Source organism: Octodon degus, unplaced genomic scaffold (assembly GCF_000260255.1).
Source record: "Octodon degus isolate 3935 unplaced genomic scaffold, OctDeg1.0 scaffold00014, whole genome shotgun sequence".
NCBI classification, from domain to species: domain Eukaryota; kingdom Metazoa; phylum Chordata; class Mammalia; order Rodentia; family Octodontidae; genus Octodon; species Octodon degus.
In genome coordinates this window covers 8115905-8125296 of record NW_004524590.1, presented here as the reverse complement: position 1 = coordinate 8125296, position 9392 = coordinate 8115905, and the positions used below count along the sequence as shown (strand labels likewise).

The following is a 9392-nucleotide window of genomic DNA, read 5'->3' as shown; positions in this document are numbered from 1 at the left end:
TATGTTGTCTCATCCAACAATCACCTACCCTTAATCCCAGCACTTAAAAAAAACCTTTATTTATTTACTTGGTACAGGATCTCACTATGCAGCTCAGACTAGTAGCGATCCTCCTGGGTCAGTCTCCCTAGCACTGGGATTACAGGCATGTGCCACTATGCCCCGTTTTGGTGGCTGGCATGCTATGCCTGCGGTTCTGGGGCTTACATGGCATGTGGTACCTTGGATTGAACCTGGGTCCTTGTGCTTGCCAGGCAGGTGCTTAGATTGCAGAGCTATCTCCCCAGCCCAATCCCAGTGTTTTAATTCCAGCTTTGCACTACAAATCAATTGCATACTGTAGATTCAGCTACTTCCAAAAAAACTCTGCGTGACACTTCGGTTGGACACCTAGACCCAAACCGTTACTATCATCATTACAGGCTTTGCCATTATAATACACAGAATTTGGTAAAGAAGCACCGTACAAGTGCAGTACAAAGCCTAAGGAATGTATGAAATCTATATGGATCATTTAAGCCTCAGACTATTGCAAGTCTATTTTGTATGGGGCATAGTGTAGGGTATTGGGTAGATCAGGACATGCGAGATTAAATGGTAATGGTTCAGTGGAGGCTAGGACAGTTTGTAGCTGGTTGTAAGGGAGAATTCTGTAAATTTTGTATATATCCTGATCTCCTACCACTCCTGCAGAAAATGATGGAAAGGACATACCTAAATTAAAGTTAAATAAAATTCAAAATTCATACAGCAGACCGTATTTTGTAAAGAAGATAGAAATAAGGATGGCAAGGGAAGGCAAACAGACAAAGTGGCTCCAGAGGGGCCTCTGGGCTGGCTAAAATGCAGGCCACCATGGCTCAGAGACGGAGAGGGCGGCTTTGTGTCAGGGCTACCCAGAGCGAGGTGCTCTCCACGGGAAGCAGAGCAGCTTCTCTGATTCTGTGACTAGTATTAATGCCCAACAAAAATTTCCAGCCGTCTACTATATTACTGTTAATTCTGGCCTCCTTTCTGTTTTGGGCTCATGCGTTCATTTTTCTATTTATTTTATTTCTTAAGTCAAACCTTTCAGCATTTTATGTGCTTAAGAGAAAGATTTAAAGAGTTACTCACCATGTCAGGAAGGCAACCAGCTATCCCTAATGTCAATACGAAATCCCCTGCTGACCCAGCATTGATCAAAGGTGCCATCTAAATTTTTGTGGGGAATTTGTGTAACTGAGTACACAATTACACATACCCTTACCATTTCATGAAAAAGAATATCTTATTTGCTATCTAATAAACTTCATTTTTCCTCCAAGAAAGTATTGATTTAAAGGGAACACTATTGACAAAACATAAAAGTCATTTTTATGGCATTTCTATGATGTTTGAAGCTATGTTGGTTCAGTTGTGTTCTTATGGTGCTAGAATTAACTTTAAGAAATACAGTTTCAATTTATAAAAACAAAATCATACCTTACTTTAACTTTATATTACTTATAGGGCCTGCCTCATAGCTCAACCAACCAAAACACCTGCTTAGGCAGAACGCAGCAACCGGGGTTCGATTCCCCGCCTGCTATGCCGGCCCCACCTGCCAAGTTTGCTGAGAGGGTGATTGAGTCTGGGCATGGTGGTGTACACCTGTAATCCCAGCACTTGGGAGGCTGAAAACAGGAGAATCACTACAAGTCCAATCTATGTAGTGAGACCCGGTAGACCCTGTCCTAAATTCAGAAAGAAAAAGGCAAAAAAAAAAAAAAAAGAAAAAAGAAAAAAACCAGAGAGAAAACTTTATATTAATTATTCAGATAATTGGGAAAATAAGATTTCTTGGAATCTACTCATGGATTTTTCCCTGGATGATTATTAAATCTCAACCTTCATCTGCATATGGGAAAGGATTTTCTGAGTTTGGCCCTAGTAGAGGGTCTGTTTGCTTGGTATTCTCAAAAAAACAAAACAAACAAACAAACAAAAAAACCAAACCAAACCCCCCCAAACCAAAACAAAGCAAACAAGCAAGCAAGCAAACAAACAAACAAACAAACAAACAAAAAAAACACCCCAGCTTTATAACTACTTTCATCATGCTCTTTTGAGTGAAAATCTCATAACCTTAAAGAACCTACAAGACTTTTTTTTTTTTTTTTTGTATTAGGGATTGAACTCAGGTACTTCACAATGAGCTATATCCAAGCCCTTTTCTAATTTGAATTTTTGTTTTATCATTTTGCTCTCTTAAATCAATGGTTTCTAAGCAGGTATTCATGAGCTTCGACAGGGGAATATTTTGTAATGCACACTTCAGGGTTCCAGATCCTCATTCTGATTCTATAAGCCTGGAGTGGGGATGAATGACATCTGTCACTCTTCTAAAAGGGCTCCATAGGTAGGACTTAGGTAGACTTCGGATTGGCAATGGCTCCAAAGATGCTTGTAAGACAAGAACTGAGTGTGAGTGGCACTTTCCATGAAGGGGGAATCAGGACTCAGGAACTTGTGACAGCTGGGGGTGTGAGCATGCCACCCCTGGTGGCCATCCACGGTATCTCTCCTGCCCCTGCTCCCTCCAAAACACCTGAGTCTTTTCACTGTCTCTTAGAGGAAGTGGGGAATCAGATGCTCTGAACTTCCCAGGAATGGCAAGAGACAAAGAGACAATGTACACTCTGACTCAAGGGTGAGACTTTGATTCAGAGAGCCAGTAGAAGGGATTGGCAGGGCCAATGTTTTAAGTATCGGTGCATGGGTAGGTGGCCACTGTTTCTAATCTTTCCTTAGGCCAGGTCCTTGGGAAGCATCTGCTGCCAGGGTACTTCTATTGTAGTCAATGCTCAGCCAATGTACAAAGACATGAAAAGAATACAAACAAAAATGCAAAGTTTTTGCTTATTCTTTTAAATATTATTTATTTGTTTATTTGGTACAGGGACTCACTATGCAACTCAGACTTGTCGTGGTCTTCTTGTCTCAGCCTCCCCAGCCCTGGGATTATAGGAGTGTACCACCATGCCTAGTTTTGCGGCTGGCATCCAGAACTGGCAGAGCTTTTGGTACAGGGGATTGAACCAAGGTCCTTGCACTTCCCAGCAGGTGCTTAAACAGCCAACCTATTGCCCCAGCCCTCTTGCTTATTCTTTTAATGAAAAATAAATCATGAATCAATGATGTTTATAAGATAGTCACACATACTGAGAGCAGTAGGTATCAGATAATGGATGCTAATTCTCTATATTCAGTAATTCTAAGTGGATGTTTCTATCCTAGGTGATAGTTGGAAGTATTACTGTTCGTATATTAAGCTAGTAAGTCTTAGTGTGATAAACTGTGGATCGATACATGAGAAAATATCGTACCAAGTAAAATGCTCTGGATATAGCATCGAATGGAGGGTGAGAAGCAAAGTATAAAAGTGCTCTAAACCATGGAACATACACATACTCACAGGGTAAATATGAAGGAAATACGCTAACCTATAAACAACGTGATGATATCCCTCAAATATGACCTCCTTCCCATTCTGTCTAGACTAAGTTCTCTGCATTACTTTCATTTGCTGCTAGAGAATCGAGTCTTTTTTGCAAAGAAGAAAAAGTAAACAGCTACTTGCCTATAAACGTAGATCTGACATTCAAGAAAGTGTAAGATCTATTAAGGTGAAAAACATTTCCATTTTCTTAAAAGATGAAAGTACAAGAAATCTAATTGTGTAGATCATAATTAGCTTTGAGAGTCTAGGACTGAGCAACTGAACAGATAAAAATCAGCTCAGAATGTCTTTCCTCATCACAAAATATGAAACTTTCATGTGACATTTATAACCAGAGAAAGGAAACTGACCTACACAACCAGCTTGACAGGCGGGTGCCATTTGCCTTCTGTGGGCATGTTTGGCATTTACTAGCTCCTGTTTAGAGAGAGGTTTAGTCCCCTTGATTGCGTGAGACTGAGTTGTTTGATTACTGGTCACCTCCATAAGAGTTAAGACGTTATATGCCTAAATTTGCTTATAATTTGTTTATACATCAAGCTATGTCACAATACACTATGTAGGATGGCTGCCTTCAGCCAAGTTCTACCACTGAGATATGGAAACAAGTTGAAGTCAAATATAGTTCAATTTTTAAAAATGTATTTGGTATAGGGTCTCACTATGTAGCTCAGACACCTAGTGATCCTCTTATTTTCAGCCTCCCCAGTGCTGGGGCTACAGACATGTGCCACCACACCAGGACTCAGTGGTCAGCTCAGCATGCCTGGAGGCAGGGCCAGCACAGCATGCAGTGCCGGGGATCCAACCCCAGTCCCTGTGCTTGCTTAAGCAGGTAAGTAGTCCACTCAGCTATATGGTGGGCCCAAACTTAATTCAATTTCAAGCTTTTCCTACCCATATTTTCCCTAAAATAAGACCAAGACAGAAAATAATCAACTTTGAAAACTAGAGATTAAAAATACCAGTTCCAATCTGCCAATTTTGTCTTATCAGGAGAGAGAAAGACAGAACTGGAGAGAGACAGAGATGAAGAGAGATCCTCATATTAGAAGTGCAATATCTTATCCTTAAAATATACTACAATAAATATATTCTTAGTTTTTCCCACACACCCAAGTTAACAAGCTTGTTTATTTTTCTCAAACCTCTTTAAAAATTTCCTTTTCCAAAAAAGCTACCAGTACAGTTTTCTGAAATTCAATCCAATTAAAGCCTTCTGATTTCTTTTTAGAAGCCAAGCACAAAGGAACCCCTTTGCATTCATTTTAGTTTGTTTCCCAACTTGTGTTTTCTTATAGAAACATGACAAAAACTAGTGTGCAGGAGCCCAGCTTAACTCCTTTCCTTCCCTCCTTTACTGCTTTTTTTGCCTTTTTATTTTCAACTCTTAGGTTGCAACAAAGATTTAGGTCGGAGCAGATGAGCAAAACAGATTGGAGACATTAACCTTGAAGCTGCCTTTGCCTTTGAATTAGCATCAATTCTGGGTGTGAAGGACTGTTGATTCTTGTGCTAGAAGAAGCTGTGATTTCCTAAAAATTAGAGTGAAATTATAAGTATCTGAAACCTGTAGGGGGGCTGTTAATTACATTTCTGGGACAAATATTTCATGGAGCAAAATAGACACATACAGTAATATTGATTTGGAGCACACACTGGCACACCAGTGTATTTTTGCTTAATGTCTGTTTTATTTCTTTAAAGAATAGAGCTTAGGTGTTAATTAGGGTGGACTACAGAGATAACTCATCAATTCCCAGATAGAGGCCCAGCAGATTTCCTGCCAGAGGAAAAAAAGAATTTGTTTTATCTTCTTTTAAGACTGCTGTGGTTTGGGTATGGTTTGAGTGATTAAAGACATGGTCCTTAGGGTGGAAGTACTGAATGGTGATGTAGCCTATGTGAGGTCATTAGGGACCCTGTGCTCCCAAAGGACCGAGACTGTGCTCAAGAAAGTGTTGTTCTGAAAGGACCACGCTCTAGCACTGCCGGGTCACAGATGGGATGCTTCTTCCTTGCCAAGTTCCTTCCACTGTGCTTCCCTTTCCAGGGTCTGCTCTATAATATTTGGATTTAGAGCCTCCAAAGCCATGGGATGCACAAACTTCTTTACTTTGCAAAGTCATCCTGTATTGGCCATTTTGTCACAGTAATAAACAGTTGACTGTTATGAAAAACATACATTCTGCCAGTCTTTATCAATAATTGTATGATCACCCCAAATTGTATGATTTGATCCACACCGGTCCTTCTAGTCTCATTATCCTCTGCATTTCCTCTGGTTTTCTGTACTATCTTTTGTTTCCTTGGAGGCGTCTGTGCTTTCCTGAGCCTTTTAGACATGTTATGTTAACCTGGCATGTTCTCTTCCCCAACCCACCCACTCCGTTCCCCTACTCCCCATACTACTTTAAAGCTTTTTCAGACTTCCTAATCTCAGTCAGGGCTCAATGTCAAAACAAGGTATTAGCATTTATCCCAGCTGTAATTCTATGATTATTGGTATGATTATCTCATAGATTTGACTGTATTAGAATCTATACACTTCATAATACAGATAAAATAAAAATATCTTAGATTTAAATTCGGCTTGCAGTATCTGAACAGATATTTGGATTCCATTTCTGTTTAACTGCAACACTCATGAAGAGATGAGTCGGGGGGCTCTCAGGGTGGAATTATTGCATCATTTGTTTTTACAGGATCATATTTAATTGCTACATAGAGATGATGATTCATTCAGGAAGGTATGTAGAGCAATTACAAATGAAAGAAGGGCTGGTTGTGGTGGTACATACCTATAATCCCAGCTTGGGAAGCTGAGGCAGGAAGACTGCTGAAAGTTTGAGGCCAACCTGGGCTACAAAGTGAGCTCAAGGTGAGCCTGAATTGCACCATGAGACCCTGTCTCACAAAGACAAAAAAAAAAGAGAGAGAAAAAAGAGGATTATCTCCCTTTAATGGGTAGTGTTTCAGTTGTGTATTATTTTCCTCTTGGAAGTATTCTGATTATTGATTTTCTTCTCAAAAAATTCATTTACAACAAAATTACGGATCATCTTTACTGCATTACTGGATCACTGGAAGGAATCTTAGAGGCTTTTCAAACAACGTTCTATTCAGTAGGAGAGGTCAAAATACATCTAAGGAGGTTAAGAAAATTAGCCAAATCACAAAGGTGCTGCCCAGATTTCCTGAGGAATTGAGCTTCATTTACCTTGAATTCTTTGACCAGAGGACCTATGTGTATGAGAGCTCTACTTAATATTTATTTCACCATATTGATGAGCAATGCAAGAGAATCTAACTCTCTCAGAGTTCCAGGCATGGTAGTAACTGATAATGATGTCTACTTGGGTCAGTATTGTCCTGTGCTTGCTCTTCTACTTACACCCCCACAAAGGCCAGGAGCCATGGGAAGCAGTGAAGAGATCAAACAAGGAAATGAATTATTTTCAATCAACTCATGTGCCATGTCTGGCCACCAGCTTGATATATACGCATTAACCCTTGTCAAGGGTCGAATGTTGATGTTCTCCTCAAATTTGTATGCTGAAGCGTCAACTTTCAAGGTGTTGATCTTTGGGAGGAAATGTTTGGATGATGTCGTGAAGGCAGGGGCTCCATGATGAAGCCAATGCTGTCATAAAATGAGGAAGAGACAGAAGAGTTTCCTTTTTATACCATCTGTGGCCAGGGAAAGAAGGAGGATCCCCACCAGAGCTGGGTCATACTGAGACCTTAATCTTATAATATTTCTCAGATTTCATAAGTTGGAGAAAAAAATGCCTGCTACTTAAGCCACACAGTCTCTGATGTTTTGTGATAGCAGTTGGAGCTGACTAAAACAATATGTTTACAAAAAAACACTTTGGAAATTATTCCAGCATTGAGCATAATTAACAAATTGCCATGATCAATCTCCACTGCAGGAACTCAAGTGAACAGCATGGAGGGGGCAGCTCCTCTGATCGCCATCTCGGTTGGCAATGAACTGCACCAGAAGGCCCAGAGAATGGCAACTCTGCTCACTGCAGCCACTTGGGAAGGCCCAGAGCTCAGAGTGAATGCCAGCCACACAGAAGGGCCCACAGGGTGGACAGGCGGGCCTGCTGACAGGAAAAGTCCAAGACAACAGTGATAACACAAGCCAAGAGGTGCTTAGTTAGGCACTGTGGGTGGGGACAAAGACATCTGAACTAAAAGCCAGAGAGTGTGGTCATCTTATTTTTTTCTCTCTTTTTGCTTTGTTTTGTCTTTCTTTTTCTTTTGTTTTTCCTTTCCTCTTGTTTATTTGGCTGGGGAGAACTGCAGTGAAAGAAAACTAATCCCGTCCCCTAAATCCAGAAACCAAGTTCACACAATGCCTTGCTTACACTCTCCTTCTTTTGCTTTTGTCCTCTCCCCTACTTTGCCAAACTTTGGAGGATCATCCTCTGTCCTCTAGCCTTGCTTCTACTTTTTCTCTAGTTATCTCTGTTTCATTCACGCTTCTTAAATCGTTCACCACAGGATTAAACCACTTTCTTTATCCAGGGTAAATGCTTTGAAAACAAGCTCCCAACTTACAATTGGAGCTGATATATGATTGCAGATTTTGTTCCCATAGTTTAAACTAAACAAAATTAATAGCAACCACACATTGTCTGTTTCTCAACTGTGCTTGATACTATTGTTATTGCTAATTAAACTACTTTGTTACTATAATTTTTTTTTTCACCTTCTTCATAATATCTAGTACCCCAAGTCATTCCGGTAAGCCATCTGTTATTTGTTGGGTTAGTAACATTTAGGAATAGTGAATTACAGAGTGGTGGATCACCCTTTAGCTGTTTACAAAAGCAGCCTGAGCAAGATGGGTCACATCCGCGAGGGAATCCTAGTTTAAGGTTAGGATCTGGAGGGTGGTCCATCGTGTAGCTAAAGTTTCGCAGCCCCATTCAGCACAATAATACTGTCCTGGACTATTACAATAGTTTTTTCCGGGATTAGATGCAGGGCACATATAAATAGGAGCCTGGTTACAGCAAGGCTGGTGAGTGGTAAGGTCACGAGGGGATAATTGAAAGGATGGCCCCCTACCCCCGTCCAGGTTTTTATGACCTTTTTATCACCCCATCTAGATATTGTCCATTTCCATGGTTGGTGGGGAGAGACACTTATTCCGAGGGATAGGAGTGTCCCCAACCAGAGCCAAATGACGAACCCGTAGTTTAAGGGGGTTGCCGGTCTTTTCCAATGTCCAATGAGATTTAGATGGTGGAGAGGCAGGCTTGATGTGTGAGGCGTGGATCCAGGAGGCGATGCCATCAACTTTGACCGCGGTGGGGGTGATCAAGAGTACCTGGTATGGTCCTTTCCAGCGAGGCTCAAGGGTCTGTACCTGGTGACGACGACGTAGACGAAGTCTCCCACTTGGTATTTGTGTGGGGTAGGTTCGTCCCCCGGTTGGTAGGAGGAGAGTTGTAGCCACAGGAGCCTCTGAACTTTGTCTAGGGCTAGTAACCCCGAGAGACGGCTGTTGGAGCCACTCGTCGCGAGGGCGATCCCGGATGAGCCCCCAAATGTTAGGTCCGAAAAGCCCACCGCGTGAAGAAAGGTTCCAAGAGACGTCCTCTCATGCAAAACAAGGGGATTTTATTTTCCATGCATGTAAGGGGCTCACCGAACTCGCAGGATCCGAGAGCCTATAATTATTTTTTATTATTAAAAGCGAATGCAAAATAGTAAAAATAAATTACAAATGCTACAGTAATTTAGTGAATAAGAATTCAGCAATGGTTGCTGTATTGCACAATGTCTTCAAATTAGTTGTTCAGATTATCAGCTATAAGCATGCAAAATTGGGGAACAAAAGGAGAAAACCCACAAGAAATTAAAAAGAAGAGAAAAATTTAGGCGTCTACTA

General features: G+C 41.0%; 1 long non-coding RNA gene across 1 annotated transcript; it reads left to right on the top strand.

Moving 5' to 3' along the window:
* The first annotated feature begins 2741 nt into the window (after window positions 1–2741).
* Window positions 2742–9127, top strand: LOC111815291. Its single transcript, XR_002820008.1, has 3 exons — window positions 2742–2753; window positions 5425–5427; window positions 8987–9127. It is a non-coding gene; the product is annotated as an uncharacterized LOC111815291 (long non-coding RNA).
* Window positions 9128–9392: the final 265 nt, after the last annotated feature.